This window comes from Clytia hemisphaerica, unplaced genomic scaffold, assembly GCF_902728285.1.
Source record: "Clytia hemisphaerica strain Z4C2 unplaced genomic scaffold, Clytia hemisphaerica genome assembly, whole genome shotgun sequence".
NCBI lineage: Eukaryota > Metazoa > Cnidaria > Hydrozoa > Leptothecata > Clytiidae > Clytia > Clytia hemisphaerica.
Genome location: NW_027103392.1, coordinates 137,973 through 165,515, shown reverse-complemented (window position 1 = coordinate 165,515; position 27,543 = coordinate 137,973). Strand labels below are relative to the sequence as shown.

The 27,543-nt window shown below is 35.1% G+C and overlaps 1 protein-coding gene across 2 annotated transcripts in view; it reads left to right on the top strand.

The window, feature by feature from the left end:
* Window positions 1-24,108, top strand: part of LOC136824854 (U11/U12 small nuclear ribonucleoprotein 35 kDa protein-like) — a 69,280-nt gene extending 45,172 nt beyond the window's left edge. Inside the window, exon 4 of one of the 2 annotated variants that reach the window (XR_010849179.1) lies at window positions 23,204-24,108. The gene's annotated coding sequence lies outside the window, so the exon portion shown is untranslated. The remainder of the gene's footprint in view (window positions 1-23,203) is intronic. The other variant, XM_067080829.1, reaches the window with a different exon arrangement.
* The last annotated feature ends 3,435 nt before the right edge of the window (window positions 24,109-27,543 follow it).

Here is a 27,543-nt window from a genome sequence, read left to right as displayed (position 1 = left end):
GATAATGTCTGAAAATGAGTTTGAAATTTTCAAAAAATTTTGCCCTTTGGGTTTTGCCTGGGGAAAAATGAAATGTCCCAAAAAAGGATGTTCCACCAGTTGGATATTAGGGGATTTTTTCCTGAGGCATAACCATCCTATAGAGAAGGTCTGGAGAAAGTTTCAGCTGGATCTTATTTTTTTCCTACAAACAGCCTGTATTTTTGTAACACGACCACACTATTTCACTTTCAAAATTATATCACTCTTGAGGCTTGATGAACCCGGTGACCAATATACAATAAGTTGATGCCAACTTCGATTTTTAAAGAGCAATTTTTAGCTATTTCCTTTTATTCCCTGTATCCTTGCGTCACGTATATTGTTCCTATGAAAATCTTCAAAATACATTTTTGCTGCACACGACGTTTGTGATTTGCTTTAAAAATGCGGTAGGCACGTCAAAAATTGCTCCCTTTACAATCACAACCAGTGAATCAATGCATTATGCAATGGTGTCATAGCAAAATAACCACAGACGTTATTACCATTAAGTCAAATAAATTTCATTGACATTTTCTATGTCCATAAATATATCCCGTGTTCTCACGTCCACATCTTCATGTGGACGTTGTATGAACATTAAATGGACCTTGATATAATTACCAAGGAATCTTCAATGGTGGTAAGAAAGGATGTATGTGTTCTGGATGGACGTCTTAATATCAAACACGGTCTCCAGTTAAGGAAATCGCACCGTTAGCATTCACTTTTATCTCTGGTCACGATGGTCCTATCACGCCGTTTTATGTACGGCCTTAAAACGCTTTATACATTTTAATCAGATCATAATCGGAAAATGAAATGAGTTTTTTCGACATCATTTTATTAAAGTGTTTCTATTTTTGGCTTATTTTATCAATTTTATTAATTTCGCTTAGCGAAAGTATTACGATAGCCTTCCGTGTGTCTGGCTGGCGAGACATTTTTTGGGGCGCAAATTATGGCGTGGGCGTTTGGCTGCGGGCGTACTACGGCAAATATTCTAAAGGTGGACTCACTCACAAAGATAAAAAGTGATAAAAGACAGGGCTTTACTTAATAAATAAAATACGCTAGTGCAAGAAGTGTAACCAAGCCTTTATAAACATTCATGGTGAGAACCTTTTAATGGCTGCTTGATTATTGCACATGCTTTTGAAACTTGCTGCTGCTGTATAAATTTTTATCATATTTTCTGGTCTTTTGTAGAGTGTTTAAAGAGGTTTAATAATTGTTTACTACTAATTATTTTATGTTTGTGTAGTTAGTGAATGCACCAATAAATTGATCATGCTCAGTAAGTAGTACAAAAAGAGTTAATTTTCCACAACAAACAACAACAACATTATTAACCCTCTCTTCTCTTCTTGGCCCTTCTTCACTAAAACTACAAACAGCACAGGTATGATCTTTTTTTCCTTTTTTCACCAGATAGTTATGTGTTAATAGTGAAACCAGTTGTGATAAACAGTCAGTTTTAGCAAGTACCGTGATTGAAGTCGGGTAACTTGCACAGCCATCAAATGACTGACCAATCAAAGCAGCAAAATTTCAAAACAAATGAACTACCCAGCTCCGCTTGCAGCTCTAGCCTACCATTTTTGTTTTGATTTAACTTTGTATTTTAATGACCAAATGGGTCATTCATTTATCTGAGGGCTACAGTATGCAAGTTACCCGATCTCACGGTATTTCTTAGAAATCATGTCAATTGAAATTCAGCAATCATTTTTGTATTAGAAACGACCCTGCCTAGACACTGCCGTACATTGTCATTGTACAGTCATTTACGGTGGGTAAGGTGGGGTGTACAGATAATGCAGCAGATTTCAAATTAACCTATTTTCATTGCCGTACAAAGGACATTTAGATCCAGCCCCACCTTACACCACCGCACAATGAACAGCGATCCTTTGTTAATGATGACAGTTTTTTATCCGATGAAGTTTGATTGGTGTTCGATGAGTTTGGTTAGTAAAAGTTCCAGCTTTTCCTCCCCGATGGGATGATAGATATTGGCTCGCTCTTTACGTGGGCGTCTGCTAATGAGCCTCCGGAATGTAAAAAGAATGGGCAACAAGGTAATAAATCAAACTAATCGAGCTTCAATCAAACTTCACCGATCTTGACACACCTTTTGCTAATTAGGATTTTCATTTTTAACCATGGTACGTTGTTTGTATAAGATTCCCATTTCGGCATTAAGATTCTTGTTACTTTTCTGGAATCTTTCCCCTATAAATTTTTCACGGGATAATCAGCAAGAGATTGGGGAGGGTTTGTTTAATGGGATGCAGTTTAAAGCAGTTATAATGGAGTCAAAGTTTAATCTTAAGGAGTATTATTTCTTTAAAGCTTAAAGTTGGCTAGGTTTTACCCTGCAATTTTCTAGTCCAGAAGCTGCTGGAGCTCAACTACACTCATTTTTTTGTTATAAGCATAACGTTTATAAGCATACTGAAGCTCAAATTTCCAGAAAAATTAAGCATATGCTATACATACCTTGAGGCTCAGCCAAAGAAATTTTTAGAATCATAATTTCCCAAACTTCAGAAAGTAACAGAAGAATGAACAATTTTTAAAACATTGTTGTTTTTCTTTAAATTAATGAAGAAGAGAATTACAAACAAAATTAAAAAAATTGGTGATTTTATTTTGTTTAATCTCTTATAAATAACACAACTTGGTCTCTTAAGAATGTACACTATCTAAACTTATATAATTTTTTTACCAAGCATAGGGTTAAGCATAATTCGAGTCTCAAAATTGAGATTTATTTAAGCATAGTGAGCTTTAGCCGAAATTTACCGTATGCTTATAAAAAAATGAGTGTGCTCAACTGCTTTTTGCCTTTAATGGGCTTTTCCAAAAAATGTCTGTACATGGGGGTGGAGGATATAGTGTCTGGAAGAGAGGGTAGTGAAAAATCTACAAAATTTGCCTTGTCCTGGGGGGAGTAAACTTGCTCTCGATGGGATCAACTGATGCTTGTCCGGGGCGGGGGGGGGGTTAGACCTGCTGTCCGGTAGTCTGAATCGCAGACCTCTAGCTGTCCGGGGGATCAAAAGTCACAATGTCCAGGGGGGATTTCCAAAAAATGTTATATCCTTCTCAATTTTAGATAAATTCTACTGTTTATAAAAAGAAGTTGATATAAACTTTGCGCAAGTGAAAGAAGTCTTTATCACAAGTTCCTTCAAAGCACAAAATGAGGTTTCTGGCATCAAAGAATGAAAAGTTAATTTTTTCTTCTTTGTTTTCAAAAAAATTTAAAATTATTTTTCTCAAATATATTGCAGTTCTCTGAATTATTCTGAATTGAAAGATTTTGTTTACGCTTTATAGAATAGAATTCTTTAGTCGCATTTTTAAAGGAATCTTTTTTTTTAATGGATTGAGATTTTTCATTAAAAAAACAGGGTATCTATGACCTGTGTGTACAATACATTGTGTATATTTTGTGTAACGCTTCATTCAAAATGCATAATGCTGCATGAGTCACGTTTCACGCGTCTTCGTCGTTGATGTTCAAGTATTATGCGAAATTTTCGACTTTAAGTCGTCTTGTTGGTTTTCCTTTCGTCGTATCATTATTTTCTTTTTGTGATTATGGGAGTTATTAGATTTGATGAGCATTGATAAAACATGTGTGGTGTAACTAACTGTATGACTAATTTATATTGAAAAATGGCCTCATACCGTCTCATAGCCAACTTGAATCAAAAATACTATTGTTTTGGTGTCGATTTCACCAGCGTCTTGCTGCACTTTAAGGGTGCGAGCTAAAAAGACAATTTCCAAATCCGGCTTTTAAATCTAGTGTCCAACCCTCAGGCAACAATCCCTATCGGAAAAGGTTAAGACTTTACCAACCGATATGAGTCATCTAGTTTTTGTAAGCTTTTCTATTTTATTCAAGGAGGAGGGGATGTTCTGAGGTAGAACCTGTCCGATCTCTTGCTCAATTGTAGATGTACTTTTTTGATTCCGGAAAAGACTTTTCTTTCACCGAGAGATATGAAGAAACATCTCCTGTTGTTTTCAGTATTGTTGTGTTAGGAAAGGGTTTTAGGACCTTTTAGGGTTTTAGGGTTTCAATTTTTTAGATCATTGCAAGACTTGTTGTTTCCCCCTCAATGCACATGACACGCCTCCTCCCATGTTCTTCCTTATAGAAAATCTCATAACAATGGTCTCAAAAATTCGTAACCCACAAAGCATTTCACTTTTTAAGAATCTGAAACTTAGACCATTTTTGCCCTCAACAACTTGAGAGGCAAGCCGACTACTACTCTTAGGTTCCAAATAAACGCCCCCCCCGCTTATTAATTTTTCGAAAATTTTCCAACCCCCCCCCCGGACCTTATTAGGACCCCCACGTTTATTAATCTCTAAGAATATTTTCAGCTGTCAAAAAGAAGGCCCCTTATTTTGCTCTAAATAGCCTGATTTTGGCCTATTTTAACTTATTTTTGGGTTTCTAAGTACAATTTCCAACCCCCCCGGCAATTAGGTCCCCCCTCCCGTTTATTAAAATCTAGAAAATTTTCCACCCCCCCCCCCCGTTATTTGGAACCTAACAGTACTAAGGATATACCTTTATGATACTCTGTATTGAGTGAATTAGGCCAGACCTTTTTCCATATTAGAGACAATTCGGCCGCTGTAGAACTGATCGGAAAAAGTGAACTTAAATATAGACTTTATATCTCTCTATTTCGTTCAATAACATCTACAAAAATTGTATTTTCTTACAAAAGTCCCCCATTACGTAAATCTCTCCCTATAAAACCTCCCCATAAACTCTATTTTTAGGGGGATTTGTGAAAGTGTTGTTTGTTTTTGTCAACAAAATCAAAGTGATGTCATAAGATCCTGTTTTTAAGGGGTTTATAAACCATGAATTTTGTCAGTTTGATTTTCAGGGAAGATTTTGAGATTCTTTTTTTATTGCAAGTGAGTAAAAAAGTATCTTCAATTATAAGATATTGTGAAATGAAAGGCTTTCAGATAAATAAAGGTTACCTTTTCGACTTTTGAAAACACTTTTCGAAAATACTTTTCTTATCGTTGCCTCATGTACGTTGTGAAATACAAGCGTGAGCCTTACGGTTATTATCAATACTCATCATACCAGTAGCATCAAATCTTCATACCTTTTGGGGAAATTTTTGGTTGAAGGCAAAAGTCCTTTAAAGGTTTAAATTTGATTATGAAGAATTGTCCTAGTCAGTAGCGTGGTGGCAGGGGGGGGGGGTAGTGCCCCCTCAGCAGCCGATTATTTTGGGGGGCCGAAATACAAAGGGTGCAAAAATACGCTTTCGATTACTAATCTTGGCGACGCCCATTCGCTCCTTTACACCTTAGTTATAGCATTTTCCGGCCAAAAAGAAAGAAAATACCCCAACATTTTTGTGCTCGATTCGCTCGCGTTCATTTTACAAAGATATTTACTTTTTATAGGGGCTCCAAATTCAAAATTTCCTAAATTTGCCTCCCCAGTTTGCTTGAACTTTAGTCGACCTACCAAGCTGCCGGTGTTAGTTGCTCTATAAATTTCACTATCATTTTTAATCATTCGCGTGAATCCTGATGGTGATTTTTGAATGATTTATTTTTTACTCGAAATTCAACTCTAGGGACTAAGTGATGAGATAAGAAGTCAAATATGAACTGTCTGTGTTTTCAGTGGGTTCTGAAAAAGACCTCTCCTCCTTCTTTCACCTTTAACTTATCAAGGAATTCTTTTACACCCGTGTTAAGAGATATGTCTTGTGTTGATGGCACGATTGCACTTCCCTCCTCGACAAATACGAATCTCGTTCAAATAATGTTGATTTGAAATTCCGGTGAAAGGGTTATTTTTAGCCTAACTTGTTGATGGATAGGTTTGTTTTTGACAAAAAGAAACAACATTAACTCTCCTCTCGTCTGAGATCATTTGATGAAAATACACAGCAGTCCTGTTGATAAGGTTTTTTCATTGAACAACGTCAAATCTAAAGATGTAAACACACACTTATACATTTAAAGGCCCCTGTTTTTGCCTAATCTCCTATGATAAGCGCCCCCGAATTAATTTTTCAAAAATTTTCAACCAAGGACATTTTTATTCCAACCCCAGCACCCGCTTATTAAGTTTTGAGATTTTTTCCACCCCCTCTTACCCCCCCCCCCGGCTATTAAGTACACGGCATTCTATTGCTCTTAAACAAAAGAGCGATTCTTAAGGGACCAAAAACTCTGAGCCTACATATTCTTATAAACGTTATTTTTATAGACAACAAAACATAGTGTATTTTTGGGTATCACTCCCACTTTATACTACACCTATGTATTGCAAACATTCCCGGGGGACGGAGTTAGCAAGCCACAAGTGTGTGCGGCAAGTAAATTAGCTTTTAAGTGGTGGATCCCTTGCAGCAAAAATCGGTGAAATCATTAATGATCTTAAAGTCTATATTTTCTCTGAATCTTAACCCTTTATCATGTATTTTTCCTTTTTGTCAACCCTTGTAGCGCAATACACACTAGTTCCCCTATGTTGTCGGATTTTTCAGCATTTTTCAGAGTGCCTTTTTCTGGGTCAGAGTGCGGTGTCATAAAAGTTGACGTGCTATCGATGATTGTACGTGTTAAATAGATCGAAATGACAACGCATACCTGTATATTAAAGGTCGACTTAAAAGTCTCTATTTTGTTAGAAATCACACTTTACTATCAAAGCTACCTTAATATCCAGTTCACCATGCCGCATTGCAATAATAATCAACATCGACACGTGATTTATTAATGCTATGTATTATGAACGCTAAAACGGGCTATTAGTCATCTTTTTAGTACATATTAATCTTAAGAATCGAATTGAATGATGATTTTAAGTCTCGACTGTCATAATAGAAGCGTTGCAATGACCGCGCTGAGGTTTTCGGGCTTTGTAGCTCATTTTACCGGATTTGTCTTTACATAAGTTTTATAAGCCTACGTCTGATTGGTTACTTGCATTTTAGAAAATATTACAATTTTTTGCCCTAAAATAGACAAAAAAAGAATTGAGAAAATCCACCATGAGGGTCGATTTGTCGCTGAAATTATCTCTGCACTGTAAAAGTCCATTTTTAAAGACTTAATTTTGGGCCACACATACGGTCCGTTTTCTTTTTCTTGCTTGTAAAAACTCCCAAGGGAAACTCTGTTCAGACTAATTTCAGACATTCTTCTTTTCTTTTTTTTTCGTTAATGTCTTCGACCTTTCAACGCAGCTTAGCTTTTTAAATAAAATACAATCATATTTTCCAGTTTCAAAAGAAAGCCTTCTGTGTGATAATTCGGTGTTAAGACCTTTAAACATCATCAAACTTCACACCGATTACCCCGATTAGTATTATCTTGATGGTAGCGATGAAAGAGATTATTCTAAACTACCTGCTAAACCACTGTTCCTTTCGATACACGTCAATTTTAAGACGTCTTACAAGCGTCATTCACACTCTAATATTATCGCATAACCATTATCATATTATCCTATAACACCTATATTACTGTATTACGCGCCTTACTCAAATCTACGCTTTTTCGCAAAAGCGTTTCGCTCCTATCCGCTCCACGAGAAAATCGTTGGTAATAGTGCTTATTATAAGTTCTGAGAAAAAACTGTCACTGAAGTTATACTCAGAAATGGAGATCCCTTTAATCTGACATACTTTTAGTTTCAACAAAAATCATTTTACAATATCTTTATTATATTATCTAGTTTCGGGTATTATCTTTGACCCCTAACCGTATTTTCGAATGAATTTCCCGAGAAGTCTCTTCTTAGGTGATAATTTTACCTTTTTGCATTATTTAACATTATGATCGAATTTGAAGTTAGATAATGATAGATTTTCTTCGTTGAAGTTCTAGGAATACCTATTGGAAGATTTAATCCATTTTTGAAATGAAACTTGTCATTCAAGTTGTGTAACTCTTTTCAAGCTTTCGAGAAAGCCCGGGGGGGGTACTACCCTTGTCGACCGACGGGGGTGCTCCGCTGAGGTTCGAAAAATGGACCCTACGTGGGACTCGAAATTTGCGAAAAAAGTGACCCTGAATGGGACTGAAATTCCAAAATTTTCTACTTTTTACCCAAATTTTCCAAAAATAGGCACCCTACGAGGGACTGATTTTTCTATTTTGGTGTTTTTGCGACCCTACCTGGGACTCTTGGAGGTTAAAAAAGGTACCCTGACCAGCGGAGCATCCCCGTAACCCATTTTGCCCTAGTACCCCCCCCGGGCGAGAAAGCTTTAGAATACATTTTTTTCTCGAGATGCATAAATTTATTGTTGTCCTCGTTTTCAAACAGATTTTATTGCTATGAAATTATACATTTAAACCAATTTAAATTCCCAAAAGGCAAACATTAACTCTAAAAAACAAAAGCACTTGAAATTCAAAATGTCTCATGAGGTGTAAACAACACAATTATCATTGTGAATATGTAATTTTATAGCAATGAAATCTGTTTGAAAACGAGGACAACAATAAATTTATGCATCTCAAGAAGAGTGTATTTAGAGAGGTTTTCTCTTGATAAAATCTTTCCGACTGCTTTTCTGGTTTCTGTAGATACAACGGAACGACCACAAATTTGAGGGACTTCCTACACCAAGAGTTACAAATAAAAAATTGAGGTTTTCAGTCTTGAAGCTGAAATTAGTTTAAACTATACGGTAATTATCTCATTTATGCTTTTTTACACTCACGACATTTTGGAAAATAATCGATCGAAATCTTGGTTCAATTTTCCCGTGGGCTGAGTATTCCTAGTAAAACAATGAAATAATAAGTTTCTCTTTAAGGGTTCTTTTTACGTTATGTCACTTAGAATTATATGTAAAATTTGAAATCAAACATCGTGGAATCAGACCATCAACCGGGTAATTCCTTGTTAAAGTACCTAAATGTCATGTTAGACTAGTGAAGTAAATTTTGTCATAATTAAGAGTTTATCCCGTATAAGGTAAATAGTTGTTATTCTTTTATTGTCAAAGCCAGGCACGTATTTTTATGCTCAAATCGGATTTCTTAAAAGATCAACATTCTCTGTAGCTGGCAAAAGAGACCTGTATTTTTGCAACTCTCTCACGAATGATTCATTTTTCTTGCAAAAAAAAACATTAATAATCCCCCATTAATAAATTCTCTGCGCATCTTGGCAGCATTGATTGACCCTGTTCTTCTTGTTTTGATATGGTGATATGCTCTGGTTTCCTAGATAGTGACTGCAGGTTCACTTTGGAAAGCGTGGAAAATATACCCTTGGAACATTTAAACCTATGCATTTTCAGTTTAAGTTGTAACAGTTAAGATCTAATTGAGATTTGCATGAGAAGAGATGCAGTCGTAGACAGTTTGTTTACATGTTAGTTGACACGTCAACCCCGCCTTGCGACGTGTATCTCCAGAAAGCTTACGTGAGATTAAAATTATCTACACTTTTAATCTTAGATGAATCATATTTTATCACGTCGAAAACATCCCAAAAACTACGGTACTATCGTTTATTTTGGCACGCCATATACTGTACTGATCATCCTACCTCAAACTTTTTCATATTTTCTTGAAATTTTTTATAGGAACCAGTAAATTCTGCTGATTCTTGCGATGGTCCTGTTTATTGCGACTATATGGTGAAATTTTCCATTTAAACATGTGTTTTAGTCAACATGTTTTTTGTCATTCTTGAAATGAGTCTGTTCCTCATTTGCTTCCAGGCATTTGGCCTCATGTTTTCTCATAAGATTTTTCCTATAAAATAACGCATAGCCCAGAAGTGGATTAATGCATAGAGATCTATATTTATTTGCTCAAATTGTTATGACTATGTCTAGTGAAAATAGCTTAATCCTTTTCTCAAGTATGAGAGAGATTTTGGCAACTGTGAATGAAATTTTACCATGAGCAATGTATCCAAGCTATCTGTACTCGTGCCAACATGACACGAAATACGTGGGTGAATCTACTCTCTCAGTGAGAACTCTTTATTTAGAATCAGAAACTTGAGGGTTAAGTGGTTGTGTGAGGTCCAACGTCATGATTTTTGGAATCTAATATGCTAGGTGGTGTCTATTTCACCAAATTTCTATGTCTCATTTTTCGATCGATTGATTACCCTTTCATCACTTAGCCTACGGTCTCGAATTTGTTTTCAACGTAGATCAACCGTGCATGCATGTCTGGAGATGTATGCAGCTCTTTCAAGTTTTGTTAAAACCTCCGTCAAAATTTAGCTTATAATTGAAATCTAACAGGGCTCTTTTTTTCAAACTGCAGCATTATGTCCCCGGTGGTCATCTTAAACCTTTGTCTCCCCGATGTTTTCATATAAATTCACCGACTTCTATAATGCTCACCCATGGGTATGAATTTTCGCCAATAGTACTATGATACTATTGCTAACATTCGATCCCTCGTATAGTGAACACCCTCTTCTCACAGACCCGGTAGGACCCCCTTCCACTGGAAAATTGGCCAAAATATCGTCCGTAGTGGAAAATTATACTCCATTTTTATCCCACTGAAAATAACGAAATTAAAAATCCCCATTGTAAAATATTGTGCTGTTTCTTCCATTCCCACTGAGTTTTCTGACTTGAAAACAATAGAATTCAAATCATCAGCCATAAAAACATGGGAATATCTGTCTCATCGAGTTTCAGTCCGTTATTTTTACTCTCTCCAGCTGAAAAAACCCTGCTGGGTCTTTTCGAAGGGTGTCTAAACGCTAAAAGATAATTTAATAAAGTAGTTGCACTGTAAGCAGGGAAAGTCCCATACCCCATATTGTAAACATGCCTGTTTCATGTACAGCCATGATGTAGGTCTATTCTGCTGACACACCTACCTAAACTGTATGTAAAGAGATTAGAACAACTCGCCTCCACAGAATGCTGGTCAGATGACTTTCTTTCTACGAAAATCTTTTTCAACTTTTGTCTTTGCTGAATCTCATCTGATATACACCTCTGACTAAAGTAAACAAATCAAAGTCAAAAATGATTTTTTTGCTTTGAATTTTAGAAGTGGTCTCCTGACTTTATTACACATTAATCAAATACTCGTAAATCTCAAACTAACAGTTTGCTTAGATATCTAGTTAGTAAAGATCCCGCCTGTATTAACCATCTTATCAATGACTTGAATTACAGTATTTACTATATGCTAGTTCAGATTTTGAACTTACTTCGATGTTTTTGTTGACTTTTGTCGTGGGAATTCTGTCAAAAAAGTCAGTTATGGTTTGAGAGGTGCTATATTAATCAGGAGTGACAGAAAAAAGCTTGCTTTCATTCATTTGACTTTTCATGTGGGCCCTCTACTCGTATATTACCTTTCGAAACTAAAGGGTGCAGTTTTAGCAGGAAAAACCTTAGTTAAGTTCACTTTTTCACCAGCAAAAATTCATCAAAACCAATCCGTAGGCTCTCTGACATTTTTTTATTAACCTTTGACATTATAAACCATAATGCTCTTTTTTAGCTGCTTGACCTTTTCAAGGCCTATTTTAGGCTGTTTAACGAGCCAAAATTAACGCCTGCGGTGTTTTCTCTGACGCACGTTATACTTAAAAAATTCATTGTTAAATTACACCTACAGTACTAGCTGTTAATGAAAAAAAATCTTCAATTTTTTGAAAAAATTGTTCGAAACTGAAGACTATGCGGTTTCTCAAATTAGAACAGTTAGATTCCGGCTGAACTTTGGATACTTTCTAATCAGAAATAGAAAATAAAAAATGGACACAAAAAGCTCAAATTCAAAGATAAAATGAAAAATTGACCATAAAATTCTCAAAACCTTGGAAAAACTACCAATATTTTGAAAATTCTGCAGTCTGTAAGGTGATGAAAATAAAAATGAAATACCAAAATTTATTTTATTTTTATTTCGATTTTTGGAATTTTAGGGTCGGTAGGGGCCGTAAAACAGTGTATCAATATTTAATCCATCAATTACGTTTGCGATAACTTTAATCAGCCTAAAATTTAGTGCTGAGGTAATGAAAATGGAGATTAGATTTCGAAATACACAAAATATTTTCCCTATTCATCAATTTTCCCAATAACATTTTTGGAAATTTTTTCTTGTTCTCGAAATACACCGAAATTTGATGATGATTCAATTTTGTATGCCAACTATTTCGCGTCAATCGTTTTGCTATTTTCACACAAATGATACTTGACTATTTATGTATCTATATTTAAACTCAAAAACACTTAAAAATAGATTAATCTTGCCTCCGGCAATTTAAATCTTTTCAATTCTTACGAATGGTGTATGATGGTTTTGTATTTTTCTTGTCAAGATTTCTTGGCAAATTTAAGAAGAAATTTTAAAAAGATGTTCTAAGCCATCTAATGCATAGAATGAAAGAAAGAAAGGGCGGGGCAGGGGCTAGATATTTTCCCAAGAAAATCAGAATTAACATGATGTCATCTTTGTCTGGTCAGGAACTTCACCACTTTCGTCAAAGAAGGAATGTGTTTCCTTAAACTTCTATAAATTTAAGATACCAGACTTTTAGAAACCGGAAAGAAGGTGTTCAAATGACAGAATAACTTCCCTACACGAGGTTCAAACGATCTATAAGTAAACGTAATGCCTTTTACGATAAGAAAATTCCGTAACTAAATTCCTCTGCATCCTTAATAGCTTCATGTTGTCACTTGTAAATTCCTTGCATTTTTGTACTGTACTGTCGCTCTTTCGATCGACCGATTGGCCTTTGATCTTTCTGAAATTACCGCTTTTTTAGTTTCGTGGCTTTTTTTAAGCATGATTTGGAGTACTCAGAGTACTGGTCCCCGGGGGGGGGGGTACTTAGGCAAAATGGGTGCCGGGTATGTGCGAGCTATAAGGGTACCTTTTCTCATTCCTCAAAAGTCTCTCAAAGGGGTACAAATTCAAAAGTTAGTCTCTAAAAGGGTCCCAAAATCACGAAAAACAAAAATTTCTCTCTCAAAGGGTCTCGATTTTCAAATATTTTTTGACCAAAATTTGGTGAAAATCAAACCAAAATTTGGAAAAAATGGACCAAAATTTAGGAAAAGTCTCTCAAAGGGTCCAAAAATCACCAAAATTTTGTCTCTCAAAGGCTCGATTTTCGATTTTCGGCTCGGACATACCCGTCACCTCGCAAACCTAGTACCCCCCGGGACTGGTCCCTGGTTAAGGCTTGGGGACACGAGAAGTTTTTTTCACGTTGGTGCAATGCAACATGCTCCATCCCACCAACCTGAAATGCTTTCTAATGTCTTAGTTCTCACTTAGGTGCTGTGCCAAAGGCCTTCAACAGATTTTCACTCAAGAAACAAATGCCAAACAAACAGCAAATTTCAAATAAAATCTCATCTCAAATCGAACAGTTCTTGCTGGGTTTTCTTGGGAACCTCGATGATATGTACTCAAAAATCGAGGAAAGTACAGCCTACGTCTATAAAAATATATACACGCTTTTTTAAAATAAGAATATTTTCTATAAAAATATCAGGGTGAAAATTGGTCAAATCGTAAGAATACCCTAAGAATACCCTCCAGAGTGAATTTCACAGAATTTGATAAGAATACAGTCATTTTGAATTTGGTTAACAAAAAAAACTGCTTCCTTTGTTAGAGATATATTGTTTTGAGGAAGAAATGTAATTTTAACCCAAATGTTCACTCAAATGTTCACTCAAAAGTCCACTCAAAAGTCCAAAACTCTCAAATTGATCGTTTCTCATGTTTGTAAAAAAGTCGAGCCTAAAAAAGTAAGAATACGTAAAGAATATTTCACCCTCAATTTTGGCACTAAGAATAAGATTTTATTTATAATAATTAAGAATACTTGACCCTTTTGCAAAGTACACTATTCTTATAAAAAAAAAGCGTGTATAAAATAAACCAACTAACTTCTTGTTTTATGATATTTCACACACAGTGAAATGATATTTCCAGCTCAAAGAACGCCAGTGGGTGGGTCCACAGGGTTTTGGACTGTTACTTCCCTATTCAATTTTCAATGGGGTCATAATCATAGGGCATTTTTCAGTGGGGTTAAGGTTTCTCACGGCCCCCGGCGTGCGAATTGAATTGAGGGGGCCGAAAATATATGTCGCCCACCATATTCGTTGGGCGACGAAGAAAATTTTCGACTTTTAGCCCTTATTTCACCCCTCTAAAAGGTATATATAAGATTTTTTAAAGGTAAAAAAAAATTACTTTGCAAAATATTGGGGGGGGGGCCATGTTTCTGAATATTTTTTCTACCAAGGACGGTATGTGTTTGGTCAATTTTTTCAGTGGGGTGGGGATTCCTGCGAGTTTCTGTGGAGCGGGGATTCTACTAAACAATTTTTAATTTCCATCGTAGTATTTTTTAACCTCAATTGTCGCGGATGCTTATAAAATCTGGCATTAACAAAGGGAATAACTCAACGAAGCGGAACTAATTCGATTGACGTCCAATGAACTTTTTTTGTTGCTTTGGAAGTTTCGTTTAAAAATATATATTTTTCATCAATCAATACAAGATATTTGTTGCGAATATGAGCTAATTTAATTGGCGATATTATTAATTTCGAAAAATAGCGCTTCTTTTATGAGCGGTTTTGAACAAAAGAATTTCTATTACCCATCTACCTAGACTACTAGTTTCCAACGGCACGTATTTTTGATAAGAATGGCGTTTTTCCATTTTAATCATTGATGATCTTAATTTTTTGTTGGAAAAAATCATCTCTAAAATATTCTTATGGTAGATTCAGTTTAGGAACCAAATTTAACCTGAATTTGATATGTAATACAAACCTGAAGCACAAAATAGCACTTTAGTGAAAGTTTTGAGCCTTAATGGAGGATTTTTAAAAATCTACAGTTAAAATGCTCTGGATATGGCATTCTTAGGTTCAGAGCATAACGCTTATAAGCATATGAAGGCTCAGATTTGCAGATTTCCTAAGCATAACATGAGCATATATGTCAGCCTAAAATATTTTTCAAGTGGTCATTTTTATCTCTATAAAAAAGGTTTGTTAGAGGTCAAGTAAAAAATAAGACATTCCACGGCTAGCTACATTCCACTGCTCCCAAAATCTGAACAAATTTTTACAAAATTTATGAAATTTCATAAAAAACTAGGCTCGGGGGTGAATCCTAAGCATGATTCTTAAGCATATAATAAGCATAAACTATGCCTGGATGCTTTGAGAACTTAGGCATACACGAGCCTGACCAAGGGGCATACACTTGCTTATAAAAAAAAAACATGTATCGCTGCTCCAAACAATTTCCTTTTATGGGTCTGGAATAAGAATAGAGTCAAAAGCTCTTGCAGTTTTTGGTTTCTTTCAATTCTCAAAAGCTAGAAGATTTGTAAATCGACTTACCGGGCTCTTCCAGAAAATGTTCGTACATGGGGGGGGAGTGGGGGAAATAGTGTCCGGGGGGTAAACTTGCTTTGTTTGGGGGTAATTTTGCTCTGTTGAAGGGTAATTTTGGGGGTCAACTGATGTTTGTCCGGAGGGTTGGACCTGCTGTCCGGGGTCAAAAGTCCGGGGGGTAAATTGTTAATAAAAATGTTATATCATCCACCCCCAATATTCAAATATTTTCTTGAAAAGCCCATTTTGCATACTTTTTGGTCACAGGGTTTGAAGTTAGACCATTTGAAAACAGGATCAGGGTTTATATAAGTGCACGCTTCTTGCATAAAAGCCAGTAAATTTTAGTCAGTTTTGACTATTTTAGTGTTGCTGCTTTTTCCCCTGTGGAAATCCAGTCCAGTTGAGATTTTTAACTTAGATTTCTGTCTCAATTAGAGCCCAGGTAGAACGAAATTTCGCCAAGCTTTTTGCATCTAATTCTGAACTTCCCGTCCACATTTACAAAAGTGGTTACAACATTGTTATCAACGTTTCCTCATTTCTAGGATTTAATTTGAATGTTCTCAATTAGTGCTTTCTTTATTCTTAGCTTCAGTTGAGCTAGAATCTGACAATGTTTGACGGGTCAATATCTGGGGATGTTTTTTTTTCTTTTTCAGAATTTTGACTTTTAGGGGCGTGGTCACGAGTTTTAGGTTTAGCCCAAAACGAACCTAAAACATTTCTTATATCAGATATTTTCTGTTGATGTTTACAATTGGACCTACGAGCAATTTAAAAGATACTGCGGTTAGCACGTTCGACAGTTCACTAAAGTGACCTTAAAATGACCTTATAATTATGGAAAACTATTTTTAATTCTTGTCTAAACCCGACCACATGTGTTGACAAATCCTTCTGAAGTACTGAATTTATCATTGTTGGATAATGCATGAAAATGTTGTTATTCGATTGAGCGTTTTGACATTGTGAAGCGATTCATGTAAACAGTAGGGAGCTTTGATGAAAATTAATCCACCTCATTATAAAACTAATTTGAGTTATTCCCACATTTTGTCTACATCCATAAATACATATACCGTTAAGTTATTTTAGTTTCCACAATTTCGACACCTTAACGGATCGTCTCTCTTATATTTATAGGTTGTACTAAATTAAGGCCACATGAGTTCCATTGTATTGTCTATTTTTATGTACTGTATGCTGCCTTTTTTAAGGTTGTTCCTGTACTCAGTTTACGGAATTTCTAGAATTATAGATTTCGAAATTGATCCGACATATTTAAGATTTTTTCAAAGTAGGAGCTAGGACTAAATCAGGAGTACCTTTCTTGTATATCCTTTTTACATCGACTATGTATTATAGAGGTTTGGATAAGGTTTGCACCATAAGGCTTGCGCGTAAACTACTTTTCCTCTCCTTACCAATACAAAATTTCACAACCTTTTTTACCTTATTTGATTTCCGCAGTTTTTTTGCGTCTCAGCTCTGTGGAAATTTTATTGTCTTGAACGCGTATATTGGCTAAGACCAAAGATCACAATCCAAATCTAAGTTGATGGAAAAGTAAACCTCCCAAACTCTACCAATTCTATGTACTTCTATTGGGCTGTAATTTTATACCAAGCATTTTCCTTACTCGGTAATTTTTACTTTTATGAATTTTTTTTTGTATGCAAATGATGTAGATACGGGTAGCTGGCAGTTTAAAAAGTTTAGAGAGAAGAATTGAGTTCAAGGAAGCAAATCCAATTTATACTGACTCAGAAGTTAGATTCCTATTTTTGATTTATCAACCTGAATTAATATAACAGTTTCTTTAATCACTCGAAGTAATAAAATATCCTGTATGAGAGATATTTTTCCTGGCAGTTTCGTATTGTCCTCGTATTTTTTGTCCTTTTACTGACGTCAGATTGACAGAAATCTCAAAGAAATAAAAAATCTGGTTTATATTCCTCATATGATATCTATCAAGTCGCACAATGGACCCAGGGGACACAAGGTTGAACATTAAAGGGTATATGCCGCCCGACTTCTGAAAATCGAAAAGTTCTAAATTGATGAAAAAGGCCAAAATTTTGCTAATTTCGGGATATCGAGAGTTTTATTTACCGATATCAGCTTTTCAACTTTCGAAAATTAGAATTTTTTGGGTTTTTTTGTAACCTTTAAAATTTAAATTATCAGGATAATGATTTTAAGACCTTTTTAGATCCTAACTTCCTAACTAAAAAGGACAAGACATTTTCATACTAATATATCACACTGCAATTTAGCTGTGCGATAATTAGTTCCCGTAACGTTCTGATATATCTGGAATTTCAATTGCTAGATATTGGAACGCAAATCAAAGATTCGGAAAAAACAAACCATTCGTCATCAAATAACTCAATCAAGTGATTTTTTCATCCGCTTTTCGCGTTCCAATCAATTCCTTTTGTATCTTGGGATCGATGTTAATCCGTCCATTCTATTCTATTTCGTGTGATTTTTATATGAATCTTCATGCAAACTAGCACGTCGTTTTTCACCACAAAAATGACTCAGCATGAAATATTACTGTCTAGACTCTACAGTAAAAACCACGAAAAATACTTCCGATGAAAAGATACTTCTTGAGCTTTTAAACACTCGTCAAAAAAGTTTTTTTTATAGTTTAATTGCTCGTTGAATTTTCATTTTAAAAATCTCTAAACAAATTGGCTATTCAAGTCCGTCATATTATTCCTTTGTATCAAGTCGGCCAACCAAGTCGGCCTTTATTCCTAATAAAGGAATCACGGTGCCCGGGCAAAAAATGGATTTCAAAACCGGACCCTTACAGTGCAGCTCTTGAGCAGTGAATTTCATCAGACGTTTCTGGCCCTTACAGTGTAGTTTGATTTCATATCTTGATTTGCTGAAACCACCCGAAAATGAGCCTGAAATGTTGACACATTGTGCAAAACAAATCAAAATGGGTGCGAGTCAAAACTACTAAAGATACATCAGATATTTATTGTCAGACTTGCAATTCAGCAGTCCTTAAACACATCGTTACAGTGTATTCAGCTAAAATAAGACCTTTGTAGTGCACGCTATCAAAAGTAAAGTGCATTTCGAGAGAGAAACCTACACTTAAGGGCGTTACATACCGTGGGTCGGACCATATGATTGACTTTCTTAGAAAAAACGCGTGAATTCCAAAACTTGTTTTGTTTTATTTTAGAATGTGAGGTCTGCAATAAAATTAAAACGTTGAACCTATAGCTCGAACCAGTTGTTAATACAACAAACTTTCAAATATAAGCTGGGTCTCCTGTCTAGATAGCAATTAGCACTAAAACCTCTGCCAAAAATAAAATCAAGCGTTTTTAATGCTAATCATTAACCTATTGTCGATGATCAATTTATAGCAATTTTTAATGATCCAATTTCCGAACTCATTTTGTGGAGATTATCGTTCAAAAGCAGGTGCTTAGATGTGATCTTGAAACCTTCTGAAAGATGCGATTAAAGAAAGCTATTTTTGAACCTTCTTTACTTATCAAGTGGGTTTCATTTGTTTCGATGAAAATCACCGGCTGATCTATTTCGGGAAGACTTTGAAATCGTCATGTTCACTGTATTCAGATTCAGAGAGACTACTAGTAGGTTTTATATTGTACATGTTTTTTTATAAGCATTGCGCTTATAAGCATATCTAAAGTCTGTCCAAATATAATTGGCAGTGGAAACAAAAAAGGCTGCAACTTTTGATACCTTTCGAACCAGGTGGCATTTTTGCGCTCGTTGAAAAGATATGAAACAAGCGATACTTTTATGGACCTACCTGGTTATCAAACTAATCAGTGAACATTGAAACAATGAAACACATAAGACATAACTGGTCAAAATACAAAAAATAAAGAAAATGAAAGCATATCTATTGAGAGAAACTATCAACACTATTGAAAAAGATTTTTGAAAAAGAAATAAAAAAGCTATTAAACGCTTTTCTTTATAAAAACCACTATCAGACAGAAAAATGCACAGCTTAATAAATAAGGTTTCCAGAAAACTCAAACAGTCGCACTCTACCGTAGGCTGCACGCATCCCCTCTGATATGATTTGATATAGGGGATGCGTATCGTCTAAGATATTCCTGTCCCAGCTTACCCCCGTCTTTTCTTTTCTCTTTTTTGATTATGTGTCACAGCTGTACAACGACTTCTCTTTTTCTTTGTATAATGAATGAAAATTTATAATTATGAAAGCAATAACACAATGACGTCATTTTTCTCTTTCTGTGATTGGATGTAACAAAATTATGTAAATTTATGCAACTTTCGGTTACCCCAAATTTGAGGTAACTCTCGGACGAGAATTTCATACACGATACGCATCCCCTATAACAAAATAAATTCTGGGGATGCGTGCAGCCTAACTCTACCGTGACATTTTCTTGAAAAAATGAAGGAAAACCGTTTTAAGCCGGTTTTCGCCTGTTCCGGCGATTTTTAAGGAGTTCCGGATTCAAAGGATGATTTTTTTGGAAATCAAACAATGCTAAGTTTTGGGCATCATCATAAAGAACATTTTTCTGTAAAGAAACAATTAAATAAGTTGAAAAAATGTGACGGAAATGTGAAAAAAACGACGATTTCCGGCTCATTTTCGACAAACGGTTTTCGACACCTTTTCGGCAGTACTAATGTGCATCTATGTGCAAAAAATCGCAAAAAACTAATGATAAAATCTCGAGAAAATCTCAAAAAACCGCTTTTTTCGGGACATTTCCGGTTCTAGCGGCCGGAAAAATTTCTTTTTCGAAAATTGGGCTCTGTCACATTTTGGGCATTGCCATTTTACATCATTGTGCAAAAAATCATGAAAATCTGTCGAGTATAAGTTGAAAAATGAAAGGAAAACCGTTTTACGCCGGTTTTCGGCTGTTCCGGCGATTTTTAAGGAGTTCCGGATTCAAAGGATGATTTTTTGGAAATCAAACGATGCTAAGTTTTGGGCATCATCATAAAGAACATTTTTCTGTAAAGAAACAATTAAATAAGTTGAAAAAATGTGACGGAAATGTGAAAAAACGACGATTTCCGGCACATTTCCGGTTCTACAGACCGGAAAAAAATTTTTTTCGGCAAACGGTTTTCGACACCTTTTCGGCAGTACTAATGTGCATCTATGTGCAAAAAATCGCAAAAAACTAATGATAAAATCTCGAGAAAATCTCAAAAAAACACCTTTTTCGGGACATTTCCGGTTCTAGCGGCCGGAAAAATTTCTTTTTCGAAAATTGGGCTCTGTCACATTTTGGGCATTGCCATTTTACATCATTGTGCAAAAAATCATGAAAATCTGTCGAGTATAAGTTGAAAAAATGAAGGAAAACCGTTTTACGCCGGTTTTCGGCTGTTCCGGCGATTTTTAAGGAGTTCCGGATTCAAAGGATGATTTTTTTGGAAATCAAACGATGCTAAGTTTTGGGCATCATCATAAAGAACATTTTTCTGTAAAGAAACAATTAAATAAGTTGAAAAAATGTGACGGAAATGTGAAAAAACGACGATTTCCGGCACATTTCCGGTTCTACGGACCGGGAAAAATTTTTTTTCGGCAAACGGTTTTCTAAACCTTTTCGGCAGTACTAATGTGCATCTATGTGCAAAAAATCGCAAAAAACTAATGATAAAATCTCGAGAAAATCTCAAAAAACCGCTTTTTTCGGGACATTTCCGGTTCTACCGGCCGGAAAATTTTTTTTTTCGAAAATCGGGCTCCGTCATATTTGAGGGTTTATAGTAATGCACCTTTGTGCAAAAAATCAGAAAAATTGAATGAGCCAATCTCGAGAAAAGTTGGTAACTAACGTACTAACTAACGAACACGGGTTAATTTATAGGACCTCCACCCCACCGGGGTAGGTCCAAAAAGCAAAGGTGTAAAAACAATGTTAATAATTTACTTTAGCCGTAATAGGAAAACTTTGCAAAACGATCCCGATAAATGTCCCCAAATCAACAAATTATAATCACGAGTGAAATAATTTCAAATAAAAACACCTAATTTTATTTTGAAAAACGAAGATGAAAAATGAAGAAGAAAAAAATCAACTTCTTCCCTATTTGAGCTATGAATACTAATTTCACAATAATAAAATTTGAATCTTAGCTCATCTTCATTGTGAAAAAAAATTTCAAAAATATTTATTCAGTCAAAAGTTATGGACCAAAGTCTTGGTCTAATTCGGACCAAAAAACAGCAAAAAGCAGCAAAAAGTACCCTTTTTTTTGAGGTCAACGAGCTGCACACTTAAATTGGTATTTATAGCTCAAATAGGGAAGAAGTTGATTTTTTTCTTCTTCATTTTTCATCTTCGTTTTTCAAAATAAAATTAGATTATTTTAATTAAAATTTTTCCACTTGTGATTATATTTTCAACAAGCGCAAAAACGCTATCTAATTCGAAAGGTATCAAAAGTTACAGCCTCTTTTGTTTCCGCTGCCAATTATATATGAACAGACTTTAGGCTCATATATGGCAAAAGTTTAAGCATATGTCAAACATTACTTTGAGCCTTTTCAGAATTTGTTTGTTTTTGGCTGGATTTTCTAAATTTCTCTAAAATTTTGCTTAGGATATAAGCATCCCTCAAAGCATTTTTCAGCTATGTAAATCTCTCGATCTAAGCATTTCCGAGCCAACTTTTGGATTTTTGTATGCTTATAAAAAACATGTACTGAAACGACTCAAGAAGCCCAGTGTTTGCCACCAAGCTTCAATAGGCGTCTAGCAATTCGGGAATCGGATTCTGTTGAAAAAGGTCCTTTACTGATTTTAGATTTTCATGGACGCTGATTGCTTGGTGCAGGCTTGATCTTAACAGGAATCCTGAGGTTCGATCAGAAACTCGAGCAGAAATTTGGAAATATAAGCGGTTGTACAAATTAACAACAAGACGGATGACAAGTGCACGGATTATTCGCTTGTTCCCGAAAAACATTAGCTCATTTGTAACCCTGAACCTTGCGCGATAGTATCCATAGTTCTCTTTAGATGAATAAATTCCATTGGAAATGATCTGGGAAAGATAAAAAACGGATAACTGTACTTTTGGTTTTGATAAAGAAGCCGTTAATGATGATTGGTCTAAGCAAGCTCAAATAAAATGACAAGAAAAAAAATCGGTTGATTAATTTCTGGCTAACTTTGGTACCCTTAATTTTTATTGTTTCTAATTATGGAAATGATTTATGGCTATTGATGATGTCATTTTGAAAACTGTCCTGTCTCTGCTTTGAACAATTTGTAAGGCTGGTAAGCAAGGAGATAAGAGACAGCATGCTATCCATACGAGACTTTACTGATCATAATAATTGATTCATTAACTATCATATGTCTGCTTGATTTCAAATGATGGGAAAATACAAAAATTACAAATTTCAAACAGAGCGTCTTCAGTGCTTCTAGTAATAGTTTTGCTGTACTGGTAAAAGCCACACCCTTGATTGAATAATTGACTAATAACGTAATATGGATGACAAGGTCTTTTTTTGCTATAAAGACGCAATCAAAAATCCGATTTTTTGACACGCTACTTTAAAAATTGCTTTTACACACTCAACCCTTATATTTTATCCAAAGACAGGAAGCTTATCTTAAAAGTGCAGGTCGCACTAGGTGAAAAGCTGTTTATCAGAACTTTCCAAAATTTCAAAATGCCATGTTTTCGATCGAAGAGATAAATCGAATTGAATTTTGCAATTGATTTTTGACCTTTTTTAATTTTATTTATAGGACAAGGAAACTGGTGTTACAAAAGATGATAGCACGGGTTCAGACTAAAGACGATTACGAGCGACTGATCTAACATCGGTAACTTGACAACACCCCTGTCTCACAACCCCTGTATAACTTCTTCCTATGAAAATCTCTATCAAAATCCCAATGGTAATAGAAATTCTATTGCTCCTAGATCAAAAAATCAGTGGGAATGGCTTTGAAGTACAAATTTTTTCCTTTAAATTTCAATTGAGGATGAAAACGATGTCAATTTTCCCGTGGACCTGAAATTGAAGAGTAAATTTCCAATTGGTAGGGGGTCCCATCGGGCCTGTGATACAGGGGTGTTTGACAGTTCAAGTCGAACGAATTTGAGGGATGACAGGCTGACACATTGGCAAGGCCAATAAGACAATAAACTTCTAATTGTACAGGTCAGGATCAAAGAAGAAAATTTTAGATCTATGGTTCGATGGATATAGCTTTGCAAGAAGGAAAAAGGAAAACAATTGCATGGCCAGATTCAATAATGATAAAACGGATGGATATAATTAGAAACAATATTTCTCCTGAAAGTGTGAATGAATAACAGGAATAGATTGATGATTCAAATGTTTTTGGCTCGCTACACAACCTCGTTAACGAGTTTTACAAATTTAGAATCATAATTCAATTAAGTGGCAGTTCTTAATATTCCTGGTGAAAATAGAGAACAAAAGCTATTAATTTATTGTCGGATGCGTTTTTAATGGTACAAACGTCAATACCTCGCTTTTCTCTTTTCGGTAATTCTTACAATTATTTTTTCGTATATGTTCGACAGAATCTTTATAAATTTGAGCTTTGGTAATATACTAGGATTTTCATTATATTAAAACTAATATATGTATAATATTTTTTATCTAAATAGAGTTGCAAGAATTGAGTTTTCATCATTTTCTGAAAACAACCCCTAATTTTTGACACCCCTGTCTCACACCCCGGTGAAACCTTCTTTCCTCAGTGGGGATTAAAATACCTATCGAAATTCCAAAGGGGATAAAAATGCTATTGTTCCAAGGTAAAAAAATCCTATGGGGATGGTTCTGGAGTGCAATTTTTAAGAATTGAATTTTGAATGGGGATGAAATGAAAGTCAATATCAGTTATCGCTAAAATCAAAGAAAAATCTTTATAACTGGGCTTAAAATAATTGAAGTACTTTAGACGTACAAACTTTCGCGAGCAGAGACTTTGGCCCTTTTCGCGAAAGTAAATGTCTTTAAAAATTCTAGGAAGGGTGAAAATTCTCAACTTTACGTCTTCATTCGCGAAAGTTTATCCTCGCGAAAAAGATTTTTCCGTTAAATTCGCGAAAGTAAATGTCGTGAATTTCGCGATTTTTCGTACTTTATATAAAAATTTGTCCGTTTTATTTTGGACGTACTGTATGTCACAGATCTATTATATTTAATATCGTGGGGTTAAAATGGTCAATACAATACAGTGTTATACATTCATAATCTCTCCCTTCAGAGAGGGACGGTTAATTTCGTTTCTGGTTTCACAAACAAATATTTTAACATACAATTGAACTCATGTAATTCGAACTCCTATAATTCGAACAGATTCTGTGGTCCCCTCAGAATTTACCTTGAAAACCTTACAAGAAAACTCCTTTAATTCGAACCCCTATAATCCGAAAAATCATAAATCGAACAGATTTTCAGGTCCCGTCAAGAGATTTTAATCATGTAATTCAAATTTTCGACTTTTTTGATTGACACACTCGACAATCAAAGACTTTTTTTGAAAAATTATGTATTGACTTTTAAATTACAAAACATGTCTGTGTCAAGATTATTAATACTACTAGTATACTACTAGTATTGCATTATTCGGCAAATTAGGCAACGAAATTTTATTCTCAACGCCCGAAAGGGTGGTTGAGTTCATACAATCAAGTTTGCACGTTGGCAGTTTAAAAAGAAAACATAGAGGCAATTTTTACCAAATATCAGAGTTATTCACTTGGATCAACGTCTAATATATTACACAGGAAATTTACTTCACTTAAAAACCTCATTCAATTTCATGATGGTCAACCAAAGCGTTTTGAGTACAAAATGATCAATTGAACAAATCAAAACAAACATGTTTTTTTAGAGAAGACCGTTGTGTAAGACCGATGAAAGAAAATTACACTTCAAAATGTTCCACGCGCAGTACGCCTACCGCTTTTTCCGGTGCTATCACCTCAAGTGGTATAATGCCCCAAAACATCACACAAATAAGACAAAGATAATATCATTGTGGTGAAATGTCGACAATTCTTGTTTAAATTTCGAGATATTCTAGAGAGCGGCATTTCTTTCCCAACAAATTCCATTTTAAGTATTTTTATTGTGTGCTTAGATTTCCTGTTGCAACCTCAATCGGGCTCGTTTGATCAAGTGATTTAAAACAAATTTAACCAAGTTGTCAACTTTATTTTCTAAATTTAGCTTCAAAAAGCTAACACTACCGTTTTGTTTGAAAAGAAAAGATGTTTCTGAATTGACTTTATTTTCAAGCATTAGGATGTAGTATATTTTTTAAATAATGCTTTAAGTTACCAGGGATCCAGGCGGGGGGGGGGGGGGGTTCATTGAGTTTCAAAGCCCGAAGGGATAGAGGCGAGACTCCTGGATGCGAAATGAAACCACTTATTTCCCATAATCTATCGCTAGATTTCAAAAAATGTAGTCCTCCAAAACAAAGGAACCGCTAGATACAATCCGTCGTCATGATTACGGCGCGTTCTATGCGCGTTTTGGAAAATAAGTAGCTTTAATTTCTTTTGTCTGACAAGGGTTAAAGTTTCCCCTCTAGTCCTTCGGGCACTTGATTCAAAAACAACCAAACGTGCGGTCCAAAATTATGCCTTTGAAATCGGACCCTTACAGTGCAGAGAAAATGTTGCAAAAGTCCTTACGATGCATTTTCTTGAGAATTTTTTACCAATTTCAGGCAAAATATGGTCAGATTTTCAAAATTTTACACCCTTTGAGTGCAATTTTTCTTATCTCTGCTGATTTTGACCCTTACAGTGCACTTTGGTAAGTTTGGAAAATATACCCTTAAGGGCCGAACGTATAGTTCTTTTTTGGAAAAAGTTTTTTGTATGGTAGGTCATTTACCTTGAGTGCAATCACTATTTGAGCAGATAGTAAAAAAATATTTTTGTAAAATCTAACGTTTTCCCCTCTGTATCAGAGGCTCGAAATTATAGTCCAACTATGATCTACAGGGTGTCCTGAAAAACAGAGAATATCAAAACATGTTTTTCAGTAGATGTATTTTGTGTGCTTTGCATCATTGCGTACGTAACAACAAAAAAAGAAAACATCACATATTTCTACTTTTACATCTGTGTTTTTGATAGGTAATAGAAGGTTTTTTCTTAAAAGTCGCTAATGATTAGCTAGATAAAATAATAGAAATGTGATATTTGCTCTATCGTCATTTTGAAATACCTTAAATAACAAAACTCTTCCATGCCTGATTCATGTCTGCACATAGTTTTTTGTCCTGTCAACCTTCCAAAATACCGCAAAAAATTAGACTGCATCCCTTGACAACGTGTAAACAAAAAATAATGCATAAAGCAGAGAATTCAAATCTTTTACATCACTTTTACTTCCAAAAATTCACTGATACCGCGCCTTCGAACTAGGCAACCATTTAATTAGACTAAAGGGGAGTTTTTCGAATTTGCCTGACCTGAACCATTTTAATTTCCTACTTTTAGAAACAGACGTGATAGATAATAACTAGATGTTTATGTTTATGTATTATTTCCTTGTACACGCAATTCAAAGTGGGTGGATAAGCTGAGGGTTTTAACACTTTCCTGCAATAAACGGTGTTGATCGATTTTATCGTTCATCATTTATAAATGTGGTAACTTTCTCATTAACCTTATATAATTCAGTTGGTTTTGTAACGGTCTAAAAGGTAGTAAATCGGAACTATCTAGTATTGTTCTTGCGGCGGATTAGATTTAATCGGTTTGTTTACGGTTTTTAAGATGGTTTCATATACGACCAATTTTGTACAATTTTCAAGAAACACGAAACAAATTAAGGCTTCTGGAAATAGATTTATAATAAAAATGTAGGGAAGTGGCTTGTCTTATTTTGGTTGATGAAAAAAACACGTTTTCTCTTAAAATAGTTTGCCATAGGAAGTGGATCATTAGATTACGCTTCGCTTTAGGCGCCTACCTTCAAATGTGAATTACCTTTGGTTGAAGTAAATTACTTAAACTTCGCGTTTTTTGATTACCCCAACCTACTCACTAAGTTACTTTAACATTGAAACAAACAAAAAGAAAA